A 15791-nucleotide genomic window follows, 5' to 3' on the forward strand; every position below is an offset into this window, starting at 1 on the left:
TTTAGTTTGTCATTTTCAGCCTGGCTATGGCTATAGAATAATAGTTGAAAATAATGTTAAACAAAAGGGAAGACATAAAATTTTAACAGTAATTGCTCAGTTTGTACTAAGCTTTAGAACGGCCATTCTCAATGGGGGCCCTCTGAGGGTGTATGGCCCTGGCTCATTTGAAAGTGGACATAGACTTCATAAATCACCTTATACGGTTTGTTATGTGACTTATACAATCCTGATTCCACCTATATTTCTTTCATATGGTGTTTACGACCATGGCCAAAAAAAAGGTTAAGAATGGCTGCTTTAGAGGACTGCAACACAGGAGGTTTATTTATTTACCAGTGAATGTAAATTATTTCACCATGATTCCCTCAACCACCCCAAGGGCCTAGCTCTCTTTCTGCCTCTATGTTTTTTTCCATGCTGGACTTTTCTCTCCCTTATCCCCCACCTCCCAGTATCCCCTTAGCTAAGTGGTGTCCGTATCAATGGACTGTGAATCTACTGTGAATTTTAGGCCAGCCATTAAAAGGAGCTATCCAAGATTCTTCACCTCTTTTGGATTGTTCAGCACCTTGGTTAGTTCTTGTGAAATTCAGGTTAAAACACAGAATAGATTAATTTTTCCACCGACATTTGGGTCACCAGTCTTCATTGCCCCTGTGTTCACCAGAGTACTCACAATAAATTGTACACAAAGTGGAGCTCCCTATTTGGAAATTGGGGGCAATCCCTATTTAATTTTCATTACCTGGAGTGAAGGGATCGTATAGGTTCTCAGACTTGGAAGAAAAGTGGTGTACGTGGATACATAGATACATACATTATTAAATGAATGGATGGATGCCAATTGCTGATATACTTTATAGAAGAGTCCAGTAACTGTCTATGATCAGACACTGCTAAAAGCTTACTATCAGTGGGACCAATTGGAATTTGAGAGGAATTGTGAGACATAATGAACAAGTTATTTAAGTTGGCATTTTTTGTGTGCAAAAGTTCATGTTTCCATCTTGTAGCATTTTGGAGATCTTTCAAGACAAATGGGGCAATCAAAGACTGGAATCCTATTAGCCTTCCTGTAAAGTCTGCATAAATTGTTAGGGTCGAATTAAGCAGGTGATCAGTTGCAGGATCAGGCACACAACTGAGACATGTTCTGGCTCCGCAAGTCCATTAGCTGCAACAAGTTATGCAGACTTCCACAAACACCAAACTGACCCATATATTTACAGTATATCTAAATTTAAAAAATGTAAATATAATAATCTTAATAAGTATAAATATTTTATAAGTAAATCTAATCAATGATTTAATCTGTATTCCAGCTTTTTACCACCAGAAATGCTTTAAAAAGCTTGTGTGGCCCTTCTGCCCATTGAAGGACCTTGCTCTGGAAATAGCCCTGGATGTTGGGACATTCAGATGGTGCAGAGTGAGAAAGAAATGTCGATAGATGCCTCCTCTAGCCTTTTTTTTTTTTTTTTTGGGCAATTGTACGATGTACTATACAGTCTCTTCTAATAAACAACATTCCTATTGGCCTTGTTTTTGAGAGACTCAAGTCTCAGTGCCAGGAGAGATTGCCCACCTGCAAGGTAAGGGGGTGTGTGAAAATTCAATGCAGTGAAAGCTGGCATCGAACACAAATGGGTTGTGCTAGACATTGTTGCTTCTTGTGAAGTCTATAAAACTTTATGTGAAAAGCTTCTCAGAAAGTGACGGGTAGCTCTTCTGTATTGGACAATGATTTCATTACAGCTTGGAAAAAAATTCTTCTGCTGGCCCAAATCCTGTTTTTCTCCATGTGCACAGCACCCCTTTGTCTACACAGTTGCCTCTTTTCGCTAATAGCACAAGGATGTGTTCACTATCCCCCCGCTCTAGCCACAGAGAAGGTAGTTCTGTGGTTGTTAAAAGACCGTGTCCACTACGATTTCAACAGCGCTTAGAGAAGTTACCACTGACCAAGATGGCTCTGGGATTCTAAATTACAATCCTGAAATAAAGAATCCAAGCTGTACTTTAAAAATGCTTACGGCCAATGGCTATTGTTCATAGAACCAGAAAAACCTCTTGGTAGATTTCATTTCCAAGGGGAAAGGGAATGCAACACTTAAAATTGCAGTGTTCACCTGGCTTCCAGCCAGTACAATAATGACAAACATTATGGAGAAATCTCAATTTACTTTTCTTTTGGTGAAAGCCTGCACCCATGACTTCATTGCATATATGTAAGCTGAAGGAAGGAAGGAAGGAAGGAAGGAAGGAAGGAAGGAAGGAAGGAAGGAAGGAAGGAAGGAAGGAAGGAAGGAAGGAAGGAAGGAAGGAAGGAAGGAAGGAAGGAAGGAAGGAAGGAAGGAAGGAAGGAGGAAGGAAGGAAGGAAGGAAGGAAGGAAGGAAGGAAGGAAGGAAGGAAGGAAGGAAGGAAGGAAGGAAGGAAGGAAGGAAGGAAGGAAGGAAGGAAGGAAGGAAGGAAGGAAGGAAGAAGGAAGGAAGGAAGGAAGGAAGGAAGGAAGGAAGGAAGGAAGGAAGGAAGGAAGGAAGGAAGGAAGGAAGGAAGGAAGGAAGGAAGGAAGGAAGGAAGGAAGGAAGGAAGGAAGGAAGGAAGGAAGGAAGGAAGGAAGGAAGGAAGGAAGGAAGGAAGGAAGGAAGGAAGGAAGGAAGAAGGAAGGAAGGAAGGAGGAAGGAAGGAAGGAAGGAAGGAAGGAAGGAAGGAAGGAAGGAAGGAGGAAGGAAGGAAGGAAGGAAGGAAGGAGGAAGGAAGGAAGGAAGGAAGGAAGGAAGGAAGGAAGGAAGAAGGAAGGAAGGAAGGAAGGAAGGAAGGAAGGAAGGAAGGAAGGAAGGAAGGAAGGAAGGAAGGAAGGAAGGAAGGAAGGAAGGAAGGAAGGAAGGAAGGAAGGAAGGAGGAAGGAAGGAAGGAAGGCCCATTTCTAGGTCCAAGCCTTTATTCTGTCTCCCTGTGTTTTGCCAATGTTTTGTCACCTGAATAAGAGTCTTGCTAAAGGAGAGTCCAAAGCCTCAGAATCAAGTTCAGAAAATAGCTTTTACAGTGGGATGATTTTGGGAGGCAGCAAGCCAAGTTTTGCTCCTCTCCCCCCCCCCCACCTTTGGTGTCATTAGAAGTCCCTTATTCCTTCTCTTTTCTTGTTCTATCATGACATTCAAGTGTGAAAGTACTTTTTATCAGCTGGTGTTCCAATCATTTAAACTGCAGGACTGATAGGTTGTGAGTTGTGGAGGGTTTTTGTTTTTTGTTTTTGTGAATTTGCACCTGCTGCTCTATATCAGGTACCCTGGGAAGGTTGAAACTGCCTGTGAAAATATGTTGTATACAATGCCTGGAGTTTCCAGTGATGTGAGACATTGCATTGCCCAGTGCTATACAGCAAACTAGCAGCTCCCCTAATGACTTTGCTTTAAGACTGAAAGTGGACACTTACAATTGTTTACCTGCGGTATGCTTTTGAGGTAAAGCTTCGGGAAGGGGTGACTTGCTGTGTTTTGCTCTGTATCCTCACCCCCACCACACAAATGGTTTCAGCCTTGCTGTTAAAAGAATATGTCAGATTTCCCTGTATAAAGTAGAACAAAATATCATGCCCTCTTTTTTATGGACACCATTATGAATTTGTTGAAAAAACCAAGACAGTGGGTACATGTGTAACCTTCATTAGCAAGTTTTAAAATATTAATTTTTGTCAGGAAAAGTGAGATGATTTTTCAGAAATCTCACCTATCACGAAGTTGGTATAAATTCTCATGTTGTGAGAGAAGATGCCAGAATGAGCAAAGATTAGAAATATGAGAATTCCCTTGGTGTCTTCCTCTGTGCTTGTAAGATTGCCGCTTTATTTTCTTACTTCCCTGTATTTTGTAATTTTCAAAAATAGCTGTTTCTTAAAAGGAAAGGAATAGGAAAGTCTAAGGCTATTGGTTTTTTAAGAGCTGAAACTACACAATTCTGGATGGATATTCAAGCAAGGAGTAGCCAGGACTTGCCACTGTCTTACTCTGGGTTATGTTCCTAAAAAGCAAAGTCATCGTGATGAATGAACTCTTAAATTATTTTTCTTATAAATGTATTGAGTTCATTGCTGAGTAGCCACAATCAGCTCTGAAATCTAGAGAAAGGACTTACAAGGCAGAAGTCATATATCTAAACCTAGCTTCCTCTTGGATCCTCGGTGTGCTCTTTTTCTTTAATATGGTGGAACTTTGATCTTTTATGTCATGTTGGAGCAAATCAATCTTGCAGAATTGCCAGCTGGCTAGGATTTGACTGACGTAGCCAAAATTTTATACTGCCGGTGGCTGCCAGAATTGCAGGTGGGGGGGAGACAGTGTGTTTGTTGTTCCCCAGTGAGTGCACAACTATGAGTGAAGAGAGTATACTTGCACTTAGGTAACGTACCTATGATTTGAGCTCAAAATGGCAACCATTTTAGCATAACATAAGGATTCTGTAGTGAACATATGCACCCAGCTTTGCCAGGGCTAAAACCACCCTCATTTTAGTGCCCCAACCTCTCTTTTGCTCTCTCTACTCCTTAAATTCTTTCTTTTGCACTCTTTAACCTGCCTAGCTAGTCACTCAATTTGTACAAGTGTTAGAAATCCATTAGTCCTAGCTTTGCTTCAAGATCCCTCTCCCTCTCATTCTTTTATAGAACTCTCTCTCTCCCTCTCTCCCTTAGTTCTCATTCAGATTGCGCTAGAGCAGGGTCCCCAAACTATGGCCTGTTATCTAACCTGGCAAATGTCACAGGCTGAGGTCTGTTCCCTTCAGCCCAAGCGGGTGGGCATGCAGGTACATGGGCACATGGGCACATGTTCCTTCAGCCCTAAAAATGTGGAAAAGGTATGATGTGGCCCTCACACTGAAAAGTGTGGAGACCCCTGCACTGGAGATAGAGACCTATCTGACCCACTATCGATCCCCTTGTTCTACGTCCTTTCTTCCACGCCTTTTAATGTCTTTTCGTACTGGTCTTCCCCCCCCTTCTGCCCAGTACTCAGCCCAGTCTTCATGACATAGAAATGTAGGTTCTTTGGACGTTATATGTCACCAATTCGAACTGACCTACAGTGACCCTGTTAATGAGGTAAGTGAGATATTTAGGGAGTGATTTTGTCCATTCCCTATGCATCCCATTGAGTTTCCATGGCACAAAGGGGGTTTGACTCCTAGTCCATCACTCAGTCTGCTCAATCTCACTCTCTGGGTACTTCTTCGGATGACATCCCTCAGAATTCCTCGGCTAATGTGGCTGTTGACATGTACTCTGACCTGCAATATAAGTGTGTAAAGTAAACACCCATTTAGAATCTATGCCAACTTTGATGCTTCTAGTTCTTACCATTCCTTTAAGGACTACTGCTCCCAAAAGCAACAAGTAATATATTTGGAGTACAATATACAGATTCATCCACCCAGTTTTACCAGTTGAGGTGTAATGTACCCAGTTATTTGAGTTGGAAAAGCATTAGTATCAACAGTAATAGTTGTTTTTAAAGACAGCAGATTAGAGTTCCTGCTTCGACGATGAATGTGAATAGCAGCAATCTGGTGCTGCCAGTGACATCAGTCCCATTGCCCCAGCAGAGCTCTGGAATGAGATTTTGGCCATAGTTTGGTGCTAAGGAATTCTGCCGTTTCCAAGACATTTGCAAGAAAAAAGTGAACAACTTTGATTGATTATACTTTCCTCACTTTCCGGGTGCCTGTGCAGCGAAAAATGGCTCCTAAACACAGCAGGGAGCCATTTTGAGCACCCGGCGGCCATTTAAAAAACCCGACGATCAGCTGTTTTGATCATCGGGAAGCAAAAATCAGTTCCCGAAACAGGGAACCGATCATTGCACAGCGAAATTCCCCCATTCAAAACTTCATCATAATGCGAATTCGTCGTTAAACAGAGTGCCCATCTTGCGAGGCACCACTGTATTGCTGTTTGTGATAAGCAGGACGAGAGCATAGATGCTCTCGTTGGAGTGCCATCCCCAAGTAAGACATCTAAAGAGGTGCAGACCACTCTGCTGCCAACCCCTCCAAGAAAGATATACTAGGGAATAGACACCCAGGAGTTGGAAGTAAATCTACAGGGTCTGAATTGGCGGGAAGAGAGGAGCAGGGGAGATCTGTAGCGGAGGTGGGAATAAGGATTATAAATAGGGCACATGACAACATACTGGGGGGGGGTTGGGAACTTATATGGGTTGAGGACCCATGGACTGGGAAATGGAAAACGACAAAGGTGCCAAGGGAAGAGGCAGACTACCGCCGTAAGAGGGGACTTCCCCAGCTTCCTTCTTACTGGGGTGAGTCCGAGGCAAGAGAGTGGAGGAGACGGCTCAGAAAAGAGAAAGAAGCAGTGGCCTGGGAAGCTGAAGAATGTCAGGCATGGCGTGCAGAGGAGGCACAGAGGATGATGTACCTCCGGGATCATGGGGACAACTTGTGGGAGAAGGAGACCCGGTATGGAGAGAGGATGGGGATGAAGAAACCTTACCATTATTGAGAGATGAAGGGACCGAAGCTGATGTTCCGAATTATGACCCATTTGTTCCAGGACCCTGGGAGGTTAAATCCCTGAATCCTTTCGATTCCGAACTTTGGTTGCCCTTGCGAGCCCCGTTGGCCCCGCAAGAGAGGTTACAGAGTGACTCGTTAAGAGTAATTTTTCCGTTAACTAAAGATATAAACACCAGTTTGGATTTGGGTTTAAAAGCATCATCATCATAGGCATCCTTCAGTCTCGAGAGACTATGGTAACATGCTCTTTATGGAGAACTTGGAACAGTGTCTAGTGTTTCAACGCTGTACGTGAAGCTGGAGTGTCCTCTCCAGGGCACGAAAAACAACTCCTGTTTTATTTGAGCAAAAGTTGGAGGTGAAGAGTGAACCCTCACACTGTTGTCTCATGATAATTTGATGAGGAGTTGTCTGAAAACATATCTCAGCAGAAAGAAAAAGAAAGCACACGAAGAGCTGAATGCACTGATGGTGAATTGCCTCAGCTGATAGGATAATTGTCTCCTTTCCTTCTCCTTCCTGACATATTCTGTGCACCTGACAAGAATGTGGATAATCTTGTTGGAATAGATCATAGACAAGCCACCTCCAAAGACCAGTGCTTACTCCATCAGGTGCATCCAGGAAGTTCTCAAGCAGTTGAGTCTCTCCCCCTCTGAGAGGAAGACCTTGAAAAGCTTTAAAGTTAAGGCTACTCTGTTTTAAAATGTACAGATTTGTAGTCATGAATCCAAGCATATGTTTTATAAAGCACATTTATTATGCACTTCTTAAATCTGACACATCCCCAGCTGAATGTGTTAGTTTGCAGTGACACTTGTTGTCAACAGGAATGGTATATGATAAAGGAATGTGTGAGTAGCATGGGGTGATGAATTAGCCATACATTGAGTAAAGAAATGAATTGTGGATTTGCCATGTTTGTGTTCAGAGGCCAATTTTTATCTAAAGGAGATTAGAGATTAGGCATCCTTCAGTCTCGAGAGACTATGGTAACATGCTCTGAATAGAGGACTTGGAACAGCGTCTGGTGTGGCTGAGGAGGCCAATTCAAGAGTGACAATCCCTTCCACACTGAAGACAAATACAATCTGTCCCCTGTCCAGCTCCCTGATTTTGCTGATTTCAGGACTCCCTCTTTGCCTTGGCCTACTGGACAAGTATCTCTTCAAAATGGGAGAGGCCATGCTGCACTGCCTGCCTCCAGGCTGAACGCTCAGATGTCAAGGTTTCCCATCTGATGATGTCCATTCCTAAGGCCTTGACATCCTGCTTGGAGATATCCTTGTCTTGCAGCTGTGGTCTCCCTCTTGGGTGATTTCCCTGCACTAATTCTCCATACAGGAGTTCTTTTGGAATCTGACCATCAGCTGTTCTTATGACATGTCCAAGCCAATGTAGACGTTGCTGTTTCAGCAATGTATACATGTTAACAATTCCAGCTCATTCTAGGACTACTCTATTTGGAGCTTTGTCTGGCCAGGTGATTCCAAAAATGTATATGGATAACATATATGGAAGGTGTTCAGCTTCCTCTCCTGCCGTGCGCAAAGGGTCCAGGACTCACTGCAGTACAGGAGTGTGCTCAGGACACAGGCTCTATAGACCTGGATCTTGGTATATGCTGTCAGCTTCTTATTAAGCTATACTCTCTATGTGAGTCTAGAGAACATGGTAGCTGCTTTGCCAATGCGTTTATCCAGCTTGAAATATAGGGAGAGAGTGTCAGAGATCATTGAGCCAAGGTATACAATGTCATGAACAACCTCCAATTCTTGTGTAGAGATGGTAATAGAAGGAGGTGAGTCCACGCCCTGGCCCATGACTTGTGCTTTCTTCAGGCTGATTGTTAATCCAAAGTTTTGGCAGGCCTTACTAAAATGATTCATAAGTTTTTGAAGGTCTTCAGTAGAATGGGGAACAACAGCTGCATCATTGGCAAAGAGATCTGCCAATGCATTTCAGCTGGACTTCGCTCTTCGCTCTCAATCTAGAGAGATTAAAGAGCTTTCCATCTGATCTAGTCCAGAGATAGACACCTTCAGTTGCAGTTCCAAAGGCGTGCTTCAGTATAACAGCAAAAAAGATCCAAACAAGGTCAGCATGAGGTCACAGACCTATTTGTCGTTGCTTCACATGTCAAAGGGATCTGATGTTGACCCATCAAAAACTACAGTGCCCTTCATTTCCTCATGAAAAGACCTGATTATGTTAAGGAATCAAGGTGGACATCCAAAGAGTGGCTGTTGTTGTTCCCTACATTTCTCCTGCAAGTGTCTGAGGGAAAATACCATATTGGTGGTGGATCTATTAGCTCGAAATCCACACTGTGATTCTGGATAGACTCTGTCTGCAAGCACCTGGAGTCTCTTCAGCACAACACGGGCAAGCAGTTTCCCTACAATGCTGAGAAGAGAGATTGCATGGTAGTTATTGCTGTCGCCCATGTCTCCTTTGTTCTTATACAATGTGACTGTGTTTGCATCCTTCATGTCCTGTGGTACTTCATCTTCCCTCTAGAAAAGACAAAAGATTTCATATAGCTTGGTGGTGATTATCTCTTTACACTTCAGCAGGGATGTTATCCTTCCCAGGTGCCTTGCCAGTGGTGAGGGAATGCAAGGCTGCTTTTATTTATGCTAAAGTTGGTTCACTGTCCAACTCTTCCAAGACAGGCAGGCACTTGATGTTATTTAATGCCTCTTCAGTTACTACCTTCTCTCTGTAATATAGCTCAGAGTAGCACTGCACCCAGCAGTCCATCTGCTGTGCTCAGTCTTGGATGATCACACCTGTAGCAGACTTCAAAAGAGCAGATTTCTTCTGTATTATATCTAAAACCTGCTTGATACCATTATACATTCCCTTGATGTTAAGTGTGTCCACTGCTATCTGTATCTGAGAGCAGAGCTGAAGCCAATAATTGATTGAATATCTCCTGGCAGCCTTTTGGACTTTTCTACTCAAAGAGCCTGCAAGTTGTACTCACTAGGACAGGCTTTGTATGCTGCTAGAGCTCTCGTCTTTTATTTTTGCTGATGTCAATACATGGTCTTCCTTCCTTTTCCATGTGATACAATCTCTTTGCTCACAGTTTTCCTCTACTACACACCAGGGAGTGATCAGTATCGCAATCAGCACCCTGATAAGTGTGTGTAATCACAATACTAGGAAGCCTGAAGCATCTGTTGAGGATCATATCGAGCTGATGCCAGTGCTTTGATCTTGGATGTCTCCAGGAAATGCTGTGTTGAAGCTTCATATTAAAGAATGTGCTGCTGACACAAGGACCAAAGTAACAACAAAACTCCAGCAAGCATTGACCACTTTTGTTCATCTTCCCAATGCCAAAACAGCCTAGACAAGTGGGCCAAGAACTGTGATCAGCACCAACTCTAGCTTTAAAGTCTCCGAGAATGAACAGCGGCTCTCTCTCAGGGACTTTTTTGATAGTAGCTTGTCAGATCACCATAGAATTTGTATTTGACTTCTGTTGTAGACAACAGTGTTGGTGCATATGCACTAATGAGGGTGACCGGTCCCGCTGATGAGTGGAGCTGCAGAGACAGGATTCTTTCACTCCCCACAGTAAGTGGAACAATTCATCTCAGCAGAGTATTTCTGACCACAAAACTTACACCATATTCCCTGGTCTCATTCAGTGGTTTTCCCTGCCAGAAGAATGAGAATTTTTTTCTTTGACAGAGCCCGAGTCTGGCAATCTTGTCTCTTCCAGGGCAGCAATGTTCATCTTCAGCCTACTCAGTTCCATATCGATGACAGCTGTCTTGACCATGTCGTCTATTTTCTGCAGGTCATCAGAAAAGTCAGGGGGTCATTGTCCGAACATTCTAGGTGCCCAACTTTAGGGCAGAAGTTTTCTTATTGTTGCATGGTGCAGAGTTATCAATCTGCTTGTCAGCTTTCACTCTAAATCCCATGCACCCTGTGAGGTTAACAGACTGTGGCGAGGCAGCACCTTACTAAGGTGAGTGGTAGCTACCTAGTGAGGTGCAATGCCCTCTCCCACCGTCAGAAGTAGCCCCTGGCATCATGCTCTATGTCAATCAAGCCAAGACTTATTACTGGTAACTGCTACTTCCCGTGTTATTTCGACGCTATATGTGAAGCTGGAGTGTCCTCTCCAGAGCACAAAGAAATGTGTTTCAATTATCAGCAAGTGAAATTCTCCACCCTATTGTGTTTACTTACTTTATTCTGATTTATCAGTCACATCCTAATCTTAACTTGGACCAGTGTACAGTGGACCCTCGACTTACAGACGGCTCGACTTACAGACTTTTTGAGTTGCAAACTTCTCTGGCTGCAAAATTTAGGTTCGACTTGCAGCCGGAGAATCGACCTACAGACCAGAAAAAAAATGGAACAAAAATGGAACAAAACAGGCGGTTACGGGATCAATCGGTTTTCAATGCATTGTAGGTCAATGGAGACTTGACCTACAGACTTTTCGACCTGCAGCCACCATTCCAATATGGATTAATTCCGTAAGTAGAGGGTCCACTGTACATGGAAGTGTTCTGCAGAGGAGATATGAGAGTGTACTACACATTTTAGGACACTGGGTTCAAATCCAGCCATGACACTGGTATCGTTGGGCTAATTTATTTATTTAAAATATTTATATGCTGCCTTCCTCCTAAAAGGATCCAAGGCAGCTCACAGTAGTAAAAGAAACAATATTAAGCTTGAAACAATATTAAGAGCTTTCAGCGAAACCTTCCTCCCATTTTTGTTATTAAGGTCACATATGTAAACTCCTGAACTATTTGGGAAGGGCAGGATGTACAGTATGTGTAATAAACAAATAGCATCAAATACTGAAGTGTTACTGTTTTCACAGGAGTTGTACAGGTATGAATAAAGTTGCAGTGATTACCACAGTGTTATTTTTGTCTGCTGAGAAAAAGCCCTATTGAGATCAATGGGACTTACTCTCAGGTGAGCATGGTTATGAATAGTTTCAAAACAAATAGTTTGAAAAGTACTTTTGTGGGGGGGAAAGCCCCACACTAGAAATTGTTTTCTCAAACACATTAAATAAGATTTAGAATAATAATGAATACAATGTGTCAGCATGCAAAAGGATATGGATTTTGGCTTTGTGAGTAAAAAAATTGCGGTGCAATTAGGGGATGATGATAGGTGACGCATATGGATTTTAGGCTACTTTATTTATTGAGCAGGAATGAATCTGTGTAGAAGACTTGTTTGCCTTCATGTAGGAGAAAAGTTGTGGTTTGATTATAAAAAACTGAGTCGGTGAAGGGGAAGACCATGAAATCAGTCCTTTTTGGACTGTACTCGATAGCAGTTGCAGTGTTGTACACATACGACAATTATATATATTTTTGAACTCATTTCTTCACACACATACACACCCACCCACTCAAAGCTGCCTCTGGAAGCAGTAGGTGTAAATCAAATGGTTTCACATCAAATCTCTATGTACCTGTGAACAACTGAAATGCACAGGCCAAGAAGTGCCTCTTGAGAAGTGCAAAGTGTGGCGAGAGAGTAAAGGTGTAAAAAGGCTGCACAGCGGAAAATAAGGTAAATTGTTACTTTGTGTATTGCTTTTGTTCAATGTATGTGTGTGTGTGTGTTAATAGACAGTATTCATGCTGTAGTTAAGAACAATCATGTATTTTGATCTGTTAGAGGAAAGCTCTTCAAGTAGAAAATTGAATTGTCAGGATAAAAGAAAGAAAAGGGGGCTCAGTTCTTTCACACAGATTACAGAGTCCATGCTTTGTCCCTTGCCAGCACATTGTGAAAAGAGAGGGCAATATGAGAGAGAGAGAGAGAGAGGTGCACATTAAGCTCACATGGTAATATAAGCAAACTTCTAAATATTTGCTGCATACAGTATATTTCACCTGTCGTGCAGATGACTATTACATGTGTGCCTTCTTGTTCTGTTGCCCATGTGCTGTTGATGGTATATTAAAGGTCCTCCTCTCCCTTCTTAGTGTTCTTACAGGGTTCTTTGGCTTTTAGCTGGACAAATATAGGCTCCCTTTAAATAGAGGTGTATCTTCTCTTAAGGAGGACCTGTTCTCAGGGCAAGTGTTGTAATGAGCGTCCAGGTTCTGGAGTTATTTGCTGAAAAGTCAGCTGGCCCCCCCATCCCTATACTGACATTTGGGTACAGGCTTTTACTCTGTTATTTAAAGTGCCTTAACATTTCATATTGATGTCTCTCTTCTTGATTGTTCCATACTGTCTTCTAAAAATGTTTATTGGGTGTTTTTTTCCTTGAGTGGCGATTGTTTCCATTTTATTGGCTTTGCAGGTTCCTCAAATAGAAAATTTGGGGTGATGTGGGTACATATCCCTTGAACAAATTGAATACTGCTCCAGACTTTTTCAGCATTAAATTGTTAGACAGGTGACCCTGTGAAAGGGAAGGTGATGGGAATATAGCAACTAAACCAGGCTTACAGCCTGCATGAGCAGCATCCGTAAATCACTGCATACCTGGCAGTCAACATTTTTAGTGCAGGAGGATCTTCTCTTCACCTCTGCCCAGGGCCTTGCATCTTTGGACAGGTGGTAAAAGTAGATTCCACAGGCAATCGTAATCCTTCCCCAGGTCCCTGAGTTACAAGCCTGTGAAACTATCAGTCACCATAAAGATGTCAATGGGTGTTACCAATCCTTCCCTTCACAGAACGTACCAACATAGAACAGATGTGGCCGAATTAGCCTGAAACCAAAGTTGAAAATCAGATAATTAACTGCAGCGGCCAGATAAGCATGTGAAGGAGAAACTCAGCTACAGATTAGCCAAATGGGTCAAATTCACCTAAAGTTCTGACACCCACCAAAGGCCATTTTTTTCATGCCATCTTAAGTCAGTGTGGAGTGAGCAAAATAAGCAAAAAAAAAAAAAATCCTGCTTGAACCGAAGCCTTTACGAAACACAGGGATGAAGAATGAATGCCAGAATTCCCAAAGAGGACAGAGGCACAGCATGGAGGGCTTGTAGCTCCACTGCCCAGATTTCCTTCCAATTTATAAATAATAGTGGCAGTTTGCTCCCTTCATTCTCTGATTGTGCTCCACAAAAGCTTAGGGTTCCGCTTTATTTCTGTTTTCAGTTCTTCTCTCCTTGTGTCTTTAGCTGTCTCTCAACTGCTATCAGGGTCAGGCAGTCATGAGAACAGCAACAACAGAGATAGGAAGTCACTTCATAAAAATGACTAATTACTTGTAATAAACTTGTTATGCCAAAACCTAAGATATGACATTACTATATAAAGGCTGTAGTTTATCAAGGGTTAACTTAATTCCTTTTTGATGTTACTGTAACTGTTACAGTGGTGTGGCCTCACTAAATGGTGGATGATGAATATAGTATTATGTATTGTTGTGGGTTTTTTGGGCTGTCCTCTGAAGATGCCGGCCACAGAGACTGGCGAAATGTTAGGAAGAACAACCTTCAGAACATGGCCAAAGAGCCTGAAAAATCCACAACAACCATTAGATCCCGGCCGTGAAAGCCTTTGTGAATACACGGTATTGTGTACATGAAGTGCTGGCTTGTATAGTGCTTCATGCTGCTGCCTTCTGTTCTGTGGTGGGTGTTGAGGTCACAACGAGGTACATCAATCTTGAGACACCTATATGGACTTTTAAAAAGTAACTAAAATGTTTTTTTTTAGTTGCTTTTGACAAATGGGTGTCAATTTTTAAAGTCAGCTTTGAGTGATTGAAAATGTTTTCACCTAAAACATAACTTGCTTTCCACTGAAACTTTAAGTAATTATTTTGAAAAATGATTTCCAAAACTTTGAGCTGAAGTGGCTGGAAACAGGCTGGGAGTAAGCCGTGGGTCACATGAATAGCAGGTCAGCATCCAACAGGGTGAATTAGCCACTGACCATGTAGTCAATAAATATACTTTAGTTGTACACAGATTTGTATTGAATTCTATTCGTTGCCTACTGTTCAGGTTGAAGCAGGGACAAAATTAAAATTAAATATATTGTTTTTTTTAAAAAATGGGTTTTGAATTCAATGTCTGTAGAACTAATAACACAATTCTGTACATGCCTCTAAGAGAAAGAAGTTCTGTTAGTTTTATGTGAGTTCTGTCACCAGCAGAAACCACACAGGGACAACGTACTCTTCATCACCTCGTTTCTTATTTTTGTTTGGTCAAAACAGACATTATTTAAAATTCCAGAAACTCCTCAAAACCTATTCAAACATCCAGAAATAGTATTATCAATTCTTCCAGGATCGTCTACCATTTTAAAACAGATAAGGAGGAATCCATGTTTCTAAAAATTAACACAGGTGAGACGTTAGTACCTGAGAAAGCTAAGCTGAACATTTTCTCCATTATTTTCAGAGCTTTTCAAATATAAAGGAATTTTGATATGTATGAATGAAATGTCACCACATGGTCTTTTCCTGATTTTTTGGACTGGCTTTTAGAACATTTCTTTCAGAAATTCCTATCTCTGTAAGTAGCATCTCGTTCACTTATGCAATCATGGGAGGCTTTGTCCCTCTATGATAGACTTGCCTTTGTGTGAGAGGGCAGAGAAATGTTGGGGGGGGGACACACATCAAGAAGCACATCCTTGAGCTGCATGTTGAATTTCTGCTCCACTGTATGCCAAAGTATTTAATAAGAGAAAGGACAGGGTTTGTTTTACAATGAGAATGTCTTTACTGTAGAACAAATGAGCCTTAAACACCATGGGACCATGTTCACCTTTGATGTTAAAGCCCAGCCTTGAAAATAAATCCATAACTTTCGTTCATCCCAGTGGACATTTCTCTTTGCAGACAAGAGCAGAAGTCAGGACGCTTAGTCGGAAAGCATTATGACCAACAAAACAAAAGCTGTGAAATAACAGAGGAACTCACATTTACAGATAGATACAATATGCATAAAAATGTCACTGTGCACAGCTGGTTATAGATCTTGAATCTGAGAAACCTGAACCCGTTTCACATAGAACAGAAGTGTAAGAACACAGGAGGCTGTCTTACATTGGTCAAACCATGAGTTCATGTAGCATCATATTGTCCCTCTCACCAGCAGTGGTTCTCCAGCATTTCAGACAGGATTATTTCTAGACCTGCCTGGAAGTTCTTTCCATTTCCTAGTGGTTTCGCATCAAAGGAATAATCACAATAAACCAAACCAAACCAGGAGGAATGGGAAAAAGTGGCCAATGTTTAAACCATATTTAGTTTCTCAACCACATTTAGTTTCATC

General features: G+C 42.0%; 1 protein-coding gene across 10 annotated transcripts in view; it reads left to right on the plus strand.

The window, feature by feature from the left end:
* GRM8 (glutamate metabotropic receptor 8) overlaps positions 1-15791 on the plus strand; it is a 643193-nt gene that overhangs the window by 228977 nt on the left and 398425 nt on the right. The gene's annotated exons all lie outside the window — the stretch shown is intronic.

The sequence above is a fragment of the Pogona vitticeps genome, chromosome 5 (assembly GCF_051106095.1).
Source record: "Pogona vitticeps strain Pit_001003342236 chromosome 5, PviZW2.1, whole genome shotgun sequence".
NCBI lineage: Eukaryota > Metazoa > Chordata > Lepidosauria > Squamata > Agamidae > Pogona > Pogona vitticeps.